At 36.7% G+C, this 17,772-nt stretch overlaps 1 long non-coding RNA gene across 3 annotated transcripts in view; it reads left to right on the plus strand.

Moving 5' to 3' along the window:
• Positions 1-17,772, plus strand: part of LOC143670355 (uncharacterized) — a 249,778-nt gene that overhangs the window by 43,699 nt on the left and 188,307 nt on the right. For all 3 annotated transcript variants that reach the window (XR_013169331.1, XR_013169332.1, XR_013169333.1), the window contains 3 exons: positions 4,496-4,652; positions 4,933-5,088; positions 5,770-5,858. This is a non-coding gene — a long non-coding RNA (uncharacterized LOC143670355). The remainder of the gene's footprint in view (positions 1-4,495; positions 4,653-4,932; positions 5,089-5,769; positions 5,859-17,772) is intronic.

Consider the following 17,772-nt stretch of genomic DNA (forward strand, 5'->3'; position numbering starts at 1 on the left):
GTTAGCCATCATGAGGTTCTGCATAGAATTACATAAAATTCTTCCTTATTACCTCAACAAATCTTAAATTTCCTTCTAAATTATTTTTGCTTTGGACACTCAGCCATATGGGTAGGTCTGGTAATTTTGTGGTGTAGGAAAAAGTGATTACTTCTGTTGATTTCTGAAGATTATTGAGAAAGGTTTACAGTTCATTTAATTAAATTTTTGGACCATGGAATGAAATGCATGACATTTGAAAACATCTAATAAGTTCTGACATCTCAAAAGTAAGAATCTCAAGTTCTTCGGCAATAGCTGTCGCTCCGTTTTGGATAGGTAACATAATTCTAATGATCTATCTTTGATAACCAGTATTACCAACTAGGTCTAATGAATAAATTTCACTTTTAAAGAGACTGATTTGCATGCTGCAGTCCTATACCCACTTACTTTCTTCAGGTGTGCAACATTTTGATTCTTTCTTCCAATGATGGTGAAGTGGTATCATTAGTTTTCTGATGTTTTATTTCTCTTTTGCAGAGAATACTTGAACAATTATAAATATATCCAAATTCTCCACTCAGCTCTTAGTTTGTGATATTGTGTTGCCTGAAACACTATTAGTATGTTTTTGTTTGATGACACAGAATTTATTTGTAGACAGATGTTTATGGGTTCAATACCATACTATTTGTTAAGTAAAACAGCATCTCTGTGACAAAAAAAAAATCAAATTGATGCCACAGAGACAAAGCCATATATTGATTGACTGAATATGTCATTGTTAAAATAATTGGTTCAATATTAGTAAGCGTGATATTTATAAGGATTTGATAAATGAAGAAAACCAAATAGACTGTTTAGTTGCTATATGAAAAAAGTAGAGGTATATCTTTTAAATGTGAAAAGTCAGCAAGAGCTGTTTCCAGAAGGCAGGTTATAAGAGGAGTCAGGCAGCCTAGATTCTAGTCTAGATTCTGTAATTAAGAAAATAAACTGAGTAATTAAGAAAGTTATTTCTCTGGGACTTGATAATAATAAGCATAATTGTGTTTCAAATGCCTTCTATCCTCTCATGTTATATTCCAAGCAGGTTCTTTGAGGATAGGCATTATTGTAACCAGTTGAAAGATTAGGAAACTGAGGCTCAGCTAGTCACCCAGGGCCAGGATTTAAACCCAACACTTTAAAGTCCATTCTTTTTCTACTGCACTACATTCCCTTCTCATTTGTCATCTAACAATAGAAACTGTAATATCTGTTCTGCTTATTTTGTGAGAGAGAGTGTGTGTGTTTATGTATGTGAGAAAGAAAAAATGAGATAATGAAATGATTGTTGTGGAAGAGTTGTGTAAGTTGGAAAGTACTGTCCAAGTGTCATCATTACTGACTCAGAGAGCTGTTGAATTGTAATGCTTCAATAATACCATAAGAGTTCTCAAGTTATCTATTACTTTTCATCAAGTTATCTATTTCTTTGTGAGTGAAACTTTCCTCCCCTTGAAAAGAAAAATAGTAGAAGAGAAGCAACAAGGTGTTACCATAAAGTATGGTGCATTGGTTTGCTAAAGCTCCAAGAATGCAATATACCAGAAATGGAATGGCTTTTACGAAGGGGATTTATTAAGTTGCAAGTTCATGTTTCTAAGGCTATAAAAATGTCCAAACTAAGGCATCCAGAAAGAGATAATGTGCCTCAAGAAAGGCTGATGGGTGAAGAACATTTCTTTCAACTGGGAAAGCACATGGCATTGTTCGCTGGCTTTCTCACTAAGCTTCTCATTTCAAAAGGCTATCTCGGGGACATTTTCTTTCTTCAGCTCCAAAGGTCTGTGTCTGTGTGACTCTGAAGCTTTTTCCAGAATGGTTCCCTCTTAAAGACTACAGTAAGTGACCCCAGCTTGAATAGATGGAGATGCATCTCCATGGAAACCACCTAATCAACAGGTCGCAACCACAATACTGAATCAGGATTAAAAAATGTGGCTTTACTGGGGTACACAACAGTTTCAAACCAGCACATTCTACACTCTGAACCCCAAAGAGGCATTTTCTTTCCATATGCAAAATACATTCATTCTATTACAATATCATAAAGGCTAAAACCATTTTAGTAACAATACAAATACAATACAAAGTCAGAAACAGTACAGCATCTCATCAAAGTCAACTACAGGCATGGTCTGTCCTAAGGCAAAATTCTCCTCTGGCTCTGGACCTATAAAACTCAGAACAAGTCATCTGCTGCCAACACACAAAGGATGGACAGTCATAGGATACACATTTCCATTACCATAAGGAGAAACTGGAAGAAACACAGGGGTCACTGGACTCAATTCCGAAAACCTGCAGGGCATATTCCATTACATTTCAATGTTTGATAGTTATTTATCCTCATTACTTTAGAAAGCAGCAGTCCCACCCTTTCCACAGGCCTACTCAGGGGTCCTGCTCTCTCCAAATGCTAGGGTGAGTTTTCCAAACAGAGTCTCATTGGTGGGACCAACTTTTTCTCAACTACACCCTCTCCAAATATCATGGCAGCACCCAGGATCTCTGCCATCTCCTGAGCACACACTCAACCCCTCCAGAAAAATGGAGTGGCAGTCAGGCTACCCCCAATTCCCAAGGAATGTGCTCCACCCTCTTGGAAGCCTGGGGCTTGGTAACTCTTCCAGGCCTGCCCTCTAGTATTGGGGCAAACTCGCCCTCTCCATGTGTATGGGTGGGTCCACTCTCCTGGCCCAAAGGTTCTTGGCTTCAGACCTCAGTTTCCAGGGTTCTGCCTTTGAAGTTATTTTTCCTTCAGTTTGTCCCTTTTCTGTCCCTTTTAGTTCAAACACACAGTGGTTCTGTTTATACAGTAAAACAACATTCTTGTTGTTGTTTTTTTTTTGTAGTATGGAGGGATCATAACTATCAGACGGTAGAACTTTCCACAAATCCTTCCTGGATAACACCATCTCCAACCTTGACTTTTTCTGAAACGACTGATGTTTTCTGTGTTTGGTTAAATTCCCATGTGGGGCACTATTCTCTGAGTTCTCCCTTTCTGGAAGAGAGACCATAAATTTCTGGTTTCCTTATACTCCAGAGTTCAGTTCTCAGCTTATCTCTTCCTGTCATATTTCACTGTAAGCTGTGAAGAGAGACCAGGCTTGCATTTTCCACATTTAGTTTGGAGCTCTCTTCAGTTAAGTACCACAGCTCACCATTTTTAAATTTGAACTTTCAATGAAAATCAGGACACCATTTGCCTAATTCTCTGCCACTTGAATATAAGAATTTCCTTCCTTCCAGTTTGCAATAACACATTCATCATTTCTGTCTAAGTCCATATCAGAACTCTCTTTAGAGTCCACATTTCTGCCAACAGTCTCTTCAAAGCATTCTAGGCCTTCTCTATCAAGATCCTCACAACTCTTCCAGAATCTTCCCCTTATCCATTTAAAAAGCCTTCCAACATGTTTAGTATTTGCAAACTGCAGCACCCCACTTCTCTGGTACCAAAATCTGCACTGGTATGTTAAAGCTGCTGGAATGCAATATACCAGAAATTGAAAGGCTTTTAAGAAGACAATTTATTAAGTGGCAAGTTTACAGTTCTAAGGCTATAAAAATGTCCAAACTCAGGAATCCAGATAAAGATACCTTGGCGCAAGAAAGGCCAATGGATCCGGAACACCTCTGTCAGCTGGGAAAGCACATGGCAATATCTGTTTGTATTCTCTCCAAGCCTCTCGTTTCAAAAGGTTTCCCCAGGGGTGTTTTCTTTCTTCATCTCCAAAGATCTGTGGCTGTGTGGTCTCTGAAGCTTTTTCCAGAATGGTTTCCTCTTAAAAGGATTCTAGTAAGTGACCCCACCTTGAATGGGTGATGATACATCTCAATGGAAATCACCTAATCAACAGGTCCCGCCTACAATACTGAATCAGGGTTAAACAAGGTGGCATTTCTGGGGTACACAACAATTTCAAACCAGCACATATGGCAAGTAAAGATATTTATTCAGAGGTCTTACCTGTTGTTGCAGTGACTGGAGGTGCAAATGATTTCAGGAGACCTGGAGGTGTAGAAAAGAGATTGGAGGTCAGAAGTATATGAATTCATTTTTTGTGGTTAAAAAAAATGTACCTTGCATTGTTTGGTCATAAAAACATTCACTGAAACCTCAAAGGCTCTGGGTAGGTCTGGCCTTCAGGTGCCCTTTGAGAGCTCTGTTATTATCACCATTTTATAGATGAGAACAATCAAGTTTTATGGCAATAAGCAATTTGCCCCAAAATACCAAGTAGCATTGACAGGCTATGGACTCGGGTCTGCCTGATTCCAAAGCCTCCCTTCTAATTACTAGCCTACACTGCAGGACTGTGTGCCATTATTGAGCATGAAGTGAGCCCAAGAAGCAGCAGCTCATTGTGTAATTGTTGAAACATTTAAATGTAGAACTGAGGTTTACTTTTGCTCTCTTGGGATTCACATGTCCTTCACGCGTGCATCTTGTTTATCTTAGGAAAGAACATTCCTCGTCTTTTTGCATGAAACAATATCAAGTTTTGAGGATTGAAACTCTTCAGTCTGGGCAAAGGAAAGTCCTCTGTTCAACAAATATGCATCATCCACCTACTGCCTGCCAAGCACTGCAATATGTATTAGGATCACACATAGAAGTAAGAAAATCATTGAAATATGACATTCCTATAATAATGATATGTACTAAGTACTGTAAGAAGACAGTGAAGCAAGGGACTACTTTACTTAACTTTAATACATTTGAGTTCTGTCTTTAAGCACCAATGCTACTATATAATCCTGGAGCTTTCTAATTAGCCAAAAAACCTTATTTGTTCAACACCCTTATTTTTATAAGTGTGTAGAAATAAAATAGTAAGAAACTATTTCCAGTATTTCAAAATTCCAATGAATATTGTAAACTTTCCCATGATAAAGCTGAACAAACGAACCAGAATGTCAAATGTCTGCCTTGTGGCTGATTTACATCCAAGCAGAATCGGAATGAACACCTGATTGGCTCTTGATGACATCACAGGAATTTCGGGTTGTGTGATTGGTGCAACAATCATGGGTAAAAGAGCTCCATGTGAGGTAATCACAATACTCAAATTAAACTTGCCCAGTGTGTGACTAATCTTGGACTTGAGCACAGATTAATGACCATATTTAAATGATTGGTATCAGTGAGTAGTACATAAGTTTCTGCAGGCTTGCATGACTTTATAGCTTATCACAAACATGACAGTGATTTATGTGATTTCATAATATTATTATAAAACCTTCATAATTATGGATTGTTGGTTATAATCTGAATCAACAGTGAACCTGGAAAATAGTAATAATACAGATGGCTATGAATAATAATTTACTAAATGCATTTTAGTAAATCATAATGTTTAGTACAGATGGCAGTAAATTATGATTTATAAATTCAGTTTAGCTGGAAAAATAGTTTTAATGCAGGTTCTAGGGAAGAAACAAACATTATAAAAGATGATTTGAAGGTTGACAGCCATGGGATTGGCTAATTTGCAGTCCCAGATTTACCTTTCTGCCTGGCTCCTGCTTTTCTTCTGAATAACTCTGGAATTCATTTAAAAGTCATCTGAAGTCTTATATATAATGGGGGAAATTAATTGATGTCCTTTTCTTATGAGTCGTCATTGTAGTGTATGTTTCTGTGAATCAAGTAAAGGTTTCTTTCTTCATCACAAAAACATTGGTATGCAGACAGCATTTCTTGAAGACTAATTGATATATTCTTCTCCACAGAAACCAATGTGAAAGATCAGTGTCTATTTTAATAACAATTTCATTGTGCTATGCAGAAGTACCAAAGCCATGGTGACTGGACTTGCTTCGTGAGTATCTGATTCCCATATATATTTTTCAAAGGTGTAAGTCCCACTGGAATTTCCCATAGGCCCAGTGTCAAATGTTCTTACATGTATTAGCAATTTATCTGTATATATTATTTGGTTTCTTTGATAGAATGCAGAATATACCATCCTATCTTGGTTTTGTGTACAAAGAAAGCCTGAGTGATACCGATTTCCTAGCTCATGAAGTGTATATATGTGTCATATACCCTATCTGTTTTGTATGGCTATGCAATAGTAGGTGAAGTGGGCATTTGGAAATTATTTGCTGAATTTGGTTTAATTTGGATGGTTCTGATGAAGAAAACCTGTTGTTGAATCTATTGGGAAATTGAGGTAAAGTAAACTTTTCTGATGAATTGTGTAGACTGGCCATATTGTTTTTCCACACATGCTCTTTAAATGTAATCTATTTTCTACTAAAATTAAAAGGGCTTTTGTTGAATGAAAACCAAAGTACATCATGACATGGCTGTAAGAAAGCACTGAAAACAGCACTACATTTTTTGAAATTGTGGTAAAACACCCATAATATAAAGTTTACCATTGTACTCATTTTACAGTATATATAATTCATTGGCTTTCAGTACATTCATAATGTTTTGCTACCATAATCACTATCTGGTTTCAGAAAATATTCAACATCCCAAGCCCGTGGCAACCGCTAATCTGCTTTCTCTCTCTATGACTTGCCTATTCTAGATATTTCATGTATATTGTATCATAGGATATGTGTTCTTTTGTGTCTGCCTTCTATCACATGGCAGTTTTCTATGTTCATCCATGTTGTTCAGTATTCATCCCTTTTCGTGGTTGCATAATATTCCATTGTATGTGTATGCCTGATTGTGTTTATCCATTCTTTAGTTAATGGGCATTTGGATTGTTTTCATCTTTTAGATCTTATGAATTGTGCTGCTGTGAACATTTATTTGTGTATACTTTTTTTGAACACATTCTTCAATTCTTCTAATAATATATCTATGAGCAGAATTGTGGGGTTATATGGTAACTGTGTTTAACTTATGCAGAACCACCCAAACTGCCTTCCTCATTGGCCACAGCATTTATGAGGGTTCCAATTTATTGAAGTCTCCAACTATTATTCTAGAACTGTTTCTTCCTTTATCCCTGTTGATTTTTGCTTCACATATTTTGGGTGCTGTTGTTACGGGTATATATTTATAACTTTTATTTTCTTGCTAGATCAACCCATTTATCAATATACAGTGCCTTTTTTTTTGGTACCAGGTTTTGACCCAAGTCTGGTCTGATGTTAGTATAGCAATTCCAGCTCTTTCTTAGTTACTATGTGAATAAACTAATTTTTCCATCCTTTTATTTTCAAACTCTTTGTAGTTTGGGATCAAAAAGGAGTTTCTTTTGGACAACATATAGTCTAAAGTATGGATAAGTTTTTCTAGTCCATTCTGGGAATCTATACTTTTTAAAAAAAAATTTGGAGAGTTTAATTCATTTGCATTTAAAATAATTATTGTTCAGGAACCACAAACTTCTGCCATTTTACTATTTTTTTTTGACATGTCATATCTTCAGTGCTCTTCAATTCAGTTCCTCTACTACTGCTTTCTGATGTGTTTCTTTTTCTTAGTGGACCATTTGATTCCTTTCTTATTTCTTTTTTTGGAATATTTAAAGTTATTTTCTTCATTGTTACCCCTTAGCTTCAATAGTATGTGAACCCTCTTGCCCTCTATGTCTTTTCTTCCCTCCATCTTATGTTGTTATTGTCCCAAATTTTATCTTTATAAATTATGTGCTTATTTAGAATATTTTTATAATTATTCTTTAATGCATTTTTCTTCTAAATCATATTGGAATTAAAAATATGAGTTACAAAACAGAATACATTTTGTCTTCCACAAATAGCTTTTGTTTCTTTGTTTTACTCTGATACTTCCCTAAAGTTCTTGCAATGAGTTACAGGCCAGAGATCTTCACCATAAAAGGGACTCTCTCTTTTATGGAAAGAGTCTATGCCATGTACACTGGGACATAGGTTTCTAACTACATTGCTTAAATGATTTTGAGACTATACCTCTGGTCTGAGTGAAAATTTCCAAAATTCTAGTGGAAAAGCTGATGGGTTCATGAGATTGCTGACTCAATACTGAGTAGAATAAGAATGAATTTAATAGGTCTGCATGGTTAGGAGGATTATGGTTTTTATTCAAAATATTGCCGGTATATTAATGTTCCATTTTCTAGATATAGGAATTCCTTTTTGTTTTTCCTTAAACTATCTGTAACTCATAACAATTTAATAGGCCATACTTTTATAAATAAAAAATGAAACATTTATCTTTCTCCCCACCTAATACCTCCAGAATTAAAAAAAAAAAATAGCTTGAGTATTCTCATTTACATAGCAATATAATTATTTGAATAGGTTAAATATGAATCTGCCCTCTTTCTTAATGAGACATAATTGAAAGTCAGTGCTTACTTACAAAGCCCTCTTAGAAAAACTGGTTCCTGAATCACAGGGTTCCCAGTCTTTCAGGTGAGTAAAAATGGTCACTTCCTGGCAGGCCTAGGAACCATTGATTTTGGAGAGACCTCAAGGGGAGAGGTCACCTAAATCTATAGATACTACAGATGAAATTTGGTGTTGAGTTATGGGCTTGGATTCCTATCCTGGAGAGGCTTTTAAAAGTTCAATCTGAAATTCCTTATAAAAACTGCCAACAAAGCAACATTTAAAAGGTCTATATGGTAATTTACCATTCTTGCTGCAGCTATGTAAATAATCAGGCATAGTCTAATAAAACAAGACTTATTTTATAATTAAGAATTATCTTTCTTTGGGATTATCTTCTAAATCAGATTATGGGTAAAAATGTGAGTTATAAACCAAAAATAAAATAATTATAATTTATTATGAATAATTATATTTGTCTATGAAATATATTTGCAAGCTGCTGTCTAGTGTCCTGTTCATTCAGCCTGAAGGGCTCACTTTAGCATCTCCTGTAGGACAAATCTACTAGCAAAACACACACTCTCAACTTTTGTTTACTTGGGAATGTCTGATTTATCATTCATTTTTTTTTTCTTTACAGCTTTTAATTATTTATTTTTATTAATTATCGCACTGGCCATAATCTCCAGTACAGTTTTTTTTAAAGATATAGAATGTTAATATAGAGAAAAAAAATAAAAGTAATAATAATAGTAAAAAAAAAAAAAAAACCTATAGCTCAGATGCAGCCTCATTCAGTGTTTTAACATGATTACTTTACAATTAGGTATTATTGTGCTGTCCATTTTTGAGTTTTTGTATCTAGTCCTGTTGCACAGTCTGTATCCCTTCAGCTCCAATTACCCATTATCTTACCCTGTTTGTAACTCCTGCTGGACTCTGTTACCAATGACATATTCCAAGTTTATTCTCGAATGTCGGTTCACATCAGTGGGACCATACAGTATTTGTCCTTTAGTTTTTGGCTAGACTCACTCAGCATAATGTTCTCTAGGTCCATCCATGTTATTACATGCTTCATAAGTTTATCCTGTCTTAAAGCTGCATAATATTCCATCGTATGTATATACCACAGTTTGTTTAGCCACTCGTCTGTTGATGGACATTTTGGCTGTTTCCATCTCTTTGCAATTGTAAATAACGCTGCTATAAACATTGGTATCATTCATTTTTAAGAATAGTTTTATTCTTAAAAATGTAGAATTCTTGGTTGTCAGTTATTCTTAAAAGATGTAGAATTCTTGGTTGTCAGTTTTTCTTTTCTTTTAGCACTTTAATTATGCCATCCAACTGCCTTCTGACCTCTGGTTTCTAATGCAAAATCAGCTGTTAATCTAATTAAAGATCTTTTTGTATGTAATGAGTCACTTTTCTCTTGATGCTTTCAAGATTCTTTCTCTTTTGCATGCAGTGGTTTGCTTATAATGTGTTTCACCGTGGATCTCCAAATTCATTGAGTTTATTGAATGTGTAGATTTTGTCTTTCATCAAAATTAGGAATGTTTTGGTCATTATTTATTCAGGTATTTTTTCTTCCCCTCTCACTCTCTTCTCCTTCTAAGACTCCCATTATTCATATGCTGTTACACTTGATGTTGTCCAACAGTTATCTTAGTCTTTGTTCATTTTTCTTATTTTTTTAAATTCTCCTTACACTGAATAATTTCAGTTGACCTATCTTCACATTCACTGTTCTTTCTGCTGTCTATTGAAATTTGTTTTTGAGCCCCTGTAGTCAAATTTCATTTTATTTGTTGTACTTTAAAATCCAGAATTTCTCTTTGGCTCCTTTTTATACCTCCTATATCTTTATAGATATTATCTATTTGTTAAAGCATTGTTCTCCAGGTTTCCTTTAGACCTTTGTTCATGACTTCCTTTAGCTCTCTAGCTCTTTGGACATTTTTATGTCAGTTGAGTTAAAGTCCTTTCCTAATAAATGCAATGTCTAGGCTTCCTTAGGGAAAGTTTATGCTACTTTTTCCCTTGTGAATGGGCCATATTTTCTTTTTTCTTTGCATAATACATCATAATATTTTGTTAAAAACTGGATATTTTGAATATTATAATGTGATAAATCTGAAATTAGATTGTCCCCTCTCCCCTGAATTTGTTGTTCTTATTCATTGTTTTTGCTAGTTTTTTAGTGTCTTTTCTAAACTATGTTTGCAAAGACTTTATTCTTTGTCTTGTGTGGTCCACTGAATTTTCTGATCCATTAGTAAGTGGTCAGCCTGTGATTTGACACAGATTTTCTTTAACATCTGGAGCTCCCCATCTCAGTCTTTGCAGCCACGTTCTTTGTGTGTGTTGGGGCACTCTTTTCACACTCAGTCTGGCATTTTTCAACTCTGCCTTTGCTTCACTTCCTGCTTGTGTATAATTTGAAGGTCTGCTAGAGGTGAGAGCTTCAGGTCTTTTCAGGTCTTTTCTGAACATGCACTCAGCCCTGAGCATGTGTTTGGCTTTCTGTGGTCCCAGGAATATGTAGAAGCCTCAAAACCTTTATTCCCCAAGCATTTCCCTCTCCAACAGCATTTTTGACCAGGATTCTCAGCATGTCTATTGTTTGCCCCAATTGATATCCTTTGTTCCAGACTGAAGTTGGTGGTCATTTGCCCTTGAATGTTTTCAACAAATGTCCTCCCATTTAGCCACTGCTCTGCCCTAAGAGAATTCCAGGTAGGAACACAATGGCTTTAATCCTTCTAGAGCTTCCAGATAGGTCAAAACAGATAACTAAAATTCTTTCATAATATCATCTGCTCTGCTATCTCTGACATCAGGAACCCACATTGAGAAAATTAATTGTTGTCTTCAAGACTGCCACTGAGACTGGAAACAATGGATGGGGCAAGAGTAAGTTAGAAATCACAGAGAAATCAGTCACCATTTTCTTGAAAAACATGAATTTGATTCCTGTAAACGTTTGACTGTTTTCTAGAATTCTGATAATGTTTATTCTGACAGTTTGTGCCAATTTGTTCAGTGTTTCCATGGATGGATGGGTCTTTGAAGTTCCCTACCCTGCTATTTTTACCAGCATCACCAATAGCACAAACTTTTTGCAAGGTCAACATATTATTTATAATAGTAATAAAAATGGTAATATTATTTTAATTATTATTATACAGTATAGTTCAGCCAGTAAAAGTCTTGTCTTCAAAGCAAAACGGTCAGTTCCTTCCCATTTCTCATTTAAATCCTGATACTCCATACACCTCTGAAGCAGTGAGTCCCTACTTATGTCTTAGAAGCTTTGTTTCTGCCTTTCCCTTCTTCTGGTCTCAGTAATTAAACAATATTTCCTAAGATGCTGTGATGGCGTGGAAGTTTTGCATACCCTAGTAAAGCCATGGCCTTCAATTCTGATTTACAGTTGTAGGGTGGAAACTTTTAATTAGATTGTTTCTTTGGAGATTGACCCACTCAGTTGTGGGTGTGATCTTTTGTTTAGATGGAGTTGTGATCCTGCCCATTCAAGGTGGGTCTTAATTAGTTTACTGGAGTCCTCTAAAAGGGGAAACATTCTGGGGAAAACACAGTTGCTTCGAAGCCAATAGAGATGCAAATATTTGAAGATGCTTGGAGTGCCCACAGAATTGAGCTTAGAGAGACTGAGGCCACATCTGAGCAACAACAGAGGTCCTCCAGAAGTAACTCTTAGGCATGCCTATAGGTAGTCTAAGCTTCTCCGCTATGTACATAAGCTTCCCAAGAGTCAGCCTCATGATCGAGGGCATGGCCTGTTGATTTGAGTGTCCCTAAAGTTTGACACAGTATCAGGGGATTGTTTGACGGTAAGGTTTAATAGTTCCATAGTCTTTCTCTCCTCCCTCAGGGGACTTTGCAATACTTTTTGATTATCTGCTTAATATACTCTAGGATGTTTCCGGGCATTACAGTAATCTATACAGGATTAAAAGACCTCTTTCTCATTCTGTGCTCTCTGTGTTTCAGTTGTTCAAATGAGCTATACAGATAGGTTGAATTAGATTATGCAGTACAGAAAATTTCAGTTCCAGATCAAATAAACCTTTCTTCTGTTGGTCTCAAAGAGTATGTGTGGTTCTAAAATATAGACACTATCTTCCTTACCCATATGTTCTGAATTTCTTTAACCCCAGCCTGTTCGGCTTCGTTCTTATCTCTAAATATCAAGTTATATATATATATTAAACAGCCTCTTAAAATACAGAAATAATAATCACCGCTCCAGACTTAATTCATCTGCTCTAAAAGCTTACAATCTAGGCCCTTGTTTCCTTATAAGCATTTTCTAAATGTGACCATACCATTGTTGCTTTTTTGTTTCTGACTTATTTTGTCTCATCAAATGTCCCACATGTTCATTCACATCATTGCATGCCTCATGACATTGTTCCTTTTTGTAGCAGCAGAGCCTTCGTTCATAAGTATACATCATGTTTGCCATTCTACTTCTCTGTCAGTGCATCCTTCAGCCACATGCATTCATTGGGCAAATAGATTCCTTTTTAAAAGCAGTTCCAATTCTGATATATTGCATTTCTGGCAGCATTAACAAACTAAAACAGATGCCAGCTCTGACCTGACCTGAGGTATAATTTAGTGGTTAAAAGCATGTGCTCTGGAGTCAGACCAATGTGGAGTCAAATCCCAATATTCTTTAACTCTGATATTTTGGTGAGTTGACTTTAAACTTCAGTCTCCTCATCTGTAAAATGAGATCATCATAAAGCCTATTGCACATAGCTTTTGTGAAGAGCCAATAAAGCCATACCTATAATGTGCTTAGAATATTGCCTCGTACCTGGTAAAAACAATGAATATTAACTGTTACTAGGCATTACCCTTGATGCTCAAAGCTCAAGTTAATGTCATTACTATTATCCTTAAATCTTTCATAATACCTTCTGACATAGTTTATGCTGGGTCTGTTTGGCATGCAAACTGAATTAGTCAGGTTGTGTCATGGTAACAAACAACCTCAGACACTTCAGTGGGTTACAGCAACAAATTTATTTATCACTTTTACTGTGTCCCTCTTGTCTTGGCAGCAGTTTTGTTTCACCTTGTCCTTACTCCAGAACTCAGGTGGAAAAAAGCCACCCTACTCTGGAATGTTGCTAGTCTTCTGGCAAAGGAAAAAGAGAATATGGTCAATCAGGTACTACCTCTTAACGTTTCTGCTTGGAATGTGTGCATCTCACTTCCCTTCATATTTCATTAAGCAGAGCAAGTTGCTAGACTACTACTGAATCCAACAAAGTAGGGATACTTATAATCCTCTAGGAGATGCAATGAATAATTTTTGAACATCCTTAGTGGAATGAATCAGCATTGAGACAGAAATCTTCTGAGGACTCTTGTCATTGTTCCTGCAAAATCAGTGGATCTATCTGATATACATATTGTTGAACTGACAGGTCTTGGAAATCAAGCATATTAAAATATGAATGCCTGGGAATTTAATGAAAAGAATAATTATTAAAGACTAAATAAGAGAGTAAAACCATATCTTAAGCCTTGGAGAGAACTTATTGAGAGAATTCCAGGAAATTGGTGCCAAGATGCTCCTTAGATGGTAGACTGAAAACAGCAGTGGTGATCTGGAAAATTTCTCTGTTTGTAGTCTGAATATTTTCAGTGATGATGTAAACTCAGAGAGGTTCTGGGGAACAAATGCATAGCAGCCACTTCTGCACACTGCACAATGGCTCTTTTGAGAACCAGAATCACATCCAGTGCCAGGTGGTTGTGACTGACCATTTGTTGAAATTCTCAAATTTCTCTTGGTATGATATTGGTGGTTTTGTTGAGAATGTTCACTGTCTTGGCTGCCTCCTGGAATAAATCATGGAAATTGTGGGAGTTCTGCTAAATTTACTGAGTGGCCCACACAAAGGCAGCTCTGAGCTAGAAAGTTGCCTATGTATATGGTTATCAGTGGTCATTAAGTCATCTAGTTTTACTCCTTAGTCATTTGGCTTCATATTTCAAGACCTCTTTGAAGCCAGGTAAAATAGTTATGGTCTCCTTTAGAAGCTAGAATCTCATACCTAAGCCTTCAACTATAACATTTGGTGGTTTTTGTAGATAAATTAGTTTACTCGGGATTGGAAAGCTCTAAATCAGAGATTTCAGAAAGTTTAAAATGAGACAAACAATCACTGTGACTAAAGATATGGGAAAGGCTTATAATATTAGCTAAATAGCAAGGTCTAGTACACTTAGCAAACAGATTCAAATAAGCCTGGTTTCCATAGACAAAGTAAGTAATAGTGAAGGTTATTCAGAGAGAGTGAAAATAATTAGAGCATACTTCTCTAATCTGTTTGACTTCTGGAAAGGCAGGTTGGAGTTTCGTTACTTCCAAGGATGAGTCTGGAATGTAGATTGTGAGGAAGAGTGTCCAGTTGTACATGAACAAAGGAATAGAGGGAATGGATTTTCTGTTTTCTGAGGAATAGTGCCAGAACAAAGATGAGTGGGTAAAATTGGAAAAGGCAGTAGATACTAGTCTTGATTGCTGATTTAGCAGTAATTACAACCTACAGAAGGATCATTAGTGAAATTGTGATACAAATAGAGGTTTCCACAAACTAAAGAGACAGGGATTTTTTAAATATCAGGACCCTCTTGGAGTTTGTGAGCACAGTCATGGACAGTGGATATTCCAAGAGCAGTGTGACAGTGGAAGATATGTACAGTTCCTTTGTTTGCAAGTACCCGTGGAAAGCTGATGACTCTTAAGGGGACAGGGTGCACAGCCAACAGTCAGAGGTAAAATTATGGATTTGAGCTATAAATGGGGTGAAAATGCCATATATTTTTGGGTCCTTGGAGGAATGGTGGAATTATCAGAGGTAAAACAGCTTGAATGAGGGAGAGCGTAAGAAGATCATCATGTAAGAATGGTTTGTAATGGGGATAAACAAGTGGATCCAAGGATGCCATGGTACGGGATACTGAAGGAGAAAGATGTACCAAGGCAGTCAATGAGAATGTTGAGGTTAGAAAATAAATAAAAAATCCTGCAGTATCTGCTTCCAATATACAAAGAGGGACAGGAATAGGATAAACATTCCCATTCATATAAGCAGAAGTTGGAAGGAAAACAGGTTATGAGTCCTATACAATTCTGAAACCTGCAGGGCATATTCAAATACATTTCAAGGTCTGAGAGTCATCTATGTAATAATGTTTTGACCTTAGGACCTGATGGACTGGCACCTCTTCCCTTTCCAAGTTCTTGTGCAGCAGCCACGCTTTGCCTGAACTTTGTGATGAAGGCTCCACTCTCTGAGAACACAGGTGACAACCATATTTTGCAATCCCTGGAGAATAGACTCCAATCTCTGAAAACACTGGGGTGGTAGCACTCTTTCAGAACAGTGCAGTGGTAAGCCCATCCTCTCCAAGCACTGGGGCAGACTCACCCTTTCCACAGGCATGGGTGGGCCTGCTCTCTTTTCCTAAAACTTCAGCTTCCATGGCTCTGCCCTTCAGGTGATTTTTGCTTCAGTCTGTCCCTTTTCTGTCCCTTTTAGTCCAGGCTAGAAGTGGTTCCATTCATACTGATCTAGCAAAAATTGTACCTGTTTTGGATGTAGGACCCTGGGATCCAAAGCATCAGACAGCAGGACTTTCCACAAATCCTTCTTGGGAAACTATACCTCCAATCCTGACTTGCACTGAAAAGGCGAACAGGATCCATGCTCAGTTAAACCCTCAAATGGAGTACCTTTCTCTGGGATCTCACTTTCCAGAACCTCAGAATTTTCCAAACTATCAATTTTTTTTTTTTAAGCCAGGAGTTCAGTTCTCAGCATATCCCTTTCCTCTTGCATTTTAATAAATGTGACAAGGAGAAACCAGGATGAAATTTTCACATTTAATTTGGAAATCTCCTCAGGTAAATATCTAAGCACATAGCTTTCAAATTCAGCCTTCCATCCAACATCAGAACTCAATTTCAACAAGTTCTTTGCCACTTTAAAACAAAAATCACCTTTCCTCCAGTTTTCAGTAACACATTCATCATTTTCCCCTAAGGCCTAATCAGAAGTACCTTTTGCTTTCATATTTTTACCAACAGTTTTTTCAAAGCAATCTAGACTTTTTTTGTCAAGCTTCTCACATTTCTTCTAGCCTCTGCCCTTACTCAATTCCAAAGCTGTTTCCACATTTTTGGTATGTACTATAGCAGCAACCTACTCTCCTGGTTCCAAAATCTGTTTTAGTTTCCTAGATTGTTCCAGAAAATGCCATGAAATTGGTTGGTTTAAACATAGGATTTTATTAGCTTACAGTGTTGACACTGAGGAAATACCCACATCGAGGCATCATCAAGGCAATGCTTTTTTCCCAAAGACTGACTGCTGGCAATCCTTGGCTCCTCTGTCTCACGTGAAGGAACATGGCAGCATGTGCTGGTCTCTCCCTTCTCTTCCATGTTTCAATGACTTCAGCTTTTTGTTTCTGAGGTTTTTTTGTTCTCTTTCCCTGTATTCATTCTGTTTTTACAGTAATAAAGATTAAGACCCATTGTGAATGAGGATGTCATACCTTAAACGAAGTAACCGCATCAAAAGTTCTACTTATGATGAGTTTACACCCAAAGGAATATGCTAACTTTAAGAATATGTTCTTATGGGGTATTTAGAGTTTCAAAATCACCACAGACTACTAAACTAAAATTTGCAGTGCTCTCAGAAGAGCTCAGTCTTTCATAGCTCTTAGCCCTTATTGCTCTCCAGTCTTCATTTCTGGATTGCACCAACTATTCCTATATGAAACAATTACTGATAGACCTATGAGAATTCTGTACTCAACATAGTCAGTAGAAGACTCTGATCTAGTTAATTCATACATCCTTAAATATTGCAAGGAATTCATTAGCTATACCTTCACTTATCATCAACAAGTTAAGTTTTCCTCCAGTATTTCCACTTAAACAGCTCCACAAGTTAAAAGCTGGAGATTTAGTTCCCTGGAAACACCACCACCAAAAACCTACCCTTGAACTCTGTTGGAAGGACCCCTGTGCTGTTCTCCATACCCACTCTTACTGAAGCCAAATTTCAGTGGATTCATGTCTCACAACGGCAAAGGTACAAGAGCTATCTAGAATGAAAATTTACTTAGCTGGAAATCTTAAACTTAAGTTCTCCTGAGGGCTATGCACAGACAGACAGGAATTGTGCCCCAGGACAGGCTATACCTATAACTGATTTTTATGAGACTTTGTACTTAGTATTGTTACTGAAATGATTTAAGGCTTTTGGAATATTGTGATAGAATGAATGTATTCACATACGGAAATAACTTATCTTTTGGGTGGTTTGAAGACCATGTACCCCACAAAAACATGTTCTTGAATTGAATCCATTCATGTGGTTGTAAACCCAT

The sequence above is a fragment of the Tamandua tetradactyla genome, chromosome X (assembly GCF_023851605.1).
Source record: "Tamandua tetradactyla isolate mTamTet1 chromosome X, mTamTet1.pri, whole genome shotgun sequence".
In the NCBI taxonomy this organism is placed as follows: Eukaryota; Metazoa; Chordata; class Mammalia; order Pilosa; family Myrmecophagidae; genus Tamandua; species Tamandua tetradactyla.